Here is a 747-nt window from a genome sequence, read left to right on the forward strand (position 1 = left end):
ACATTTGAGAGGGTAAACTAATATTTTTAATTAGGTAGGTATCTTTTTATCTGTCTGTGTTTTTTTTACACGATATTTACAAAATTACAAATTCTGTTTAGTAGTTGGCTTTGGAAAACAGGTAACATGGCGACCAGCAACTACTCCATGAAACTCATTCACATAATTATTCTATTTTATCTAATAATAGGAAGTAAATTAAACACCAAACAAACCATATAATAAACAACCTCTACTTCTCTGTCCTTGTATTTTTAAAAACTTGGCAAAAATTTTTAATTTAAGTGAGAAATTCGGTAGACTTCGGTAGGTAAATAGCTTCCCACTAAACACGAAACGTAAATGAAACGTTGCAAATGAGCTGTTTTACTACACATTTGAAACAATAACTAGAAACGTTGCTATTTCATTACAGAAATGTAGCACTTGAAAACTTACTTAGTGAAACATAGCCGAAACATTCCAATTGAAGAGAGTTTGAAACATTACTCGAAACATTCCCTTTCGATCTCGGAAACGTAACAACGACAAACAAACAACCCTTTGCTTTTGTTTATCTTATGGAACTTCCATTCGGCATTACTTAAATTTTGCTCTCAAGCCCCATCATTATAGCAAGCGTTAGTTCATTTGCCTTTGTTATATGTACAACCAGACATAAACAGAAAAAAAATTGTGGTAGCATATTTATAACACAAGTCTAGAAAAAATGTATGTTCGTGACTTGCGCAGACCGCAAGTCACGAA

This window comes from Anoplophora glabripennis, unplaced genomic scaffold (genome assembly GCF_000390285.2).
Source record: "Anoplophora glabripennis isolate ALB-LARVAE unplaced genomic scaffold, Agla_2.0 scaffold255, whole genome shotgun sequence".
NCBI lineage: Eukaryota > Metazoa > Arthropoda > Insecta > Coleoptera > Cerambycidae > Anoplophora > Anoplophora glabripennis.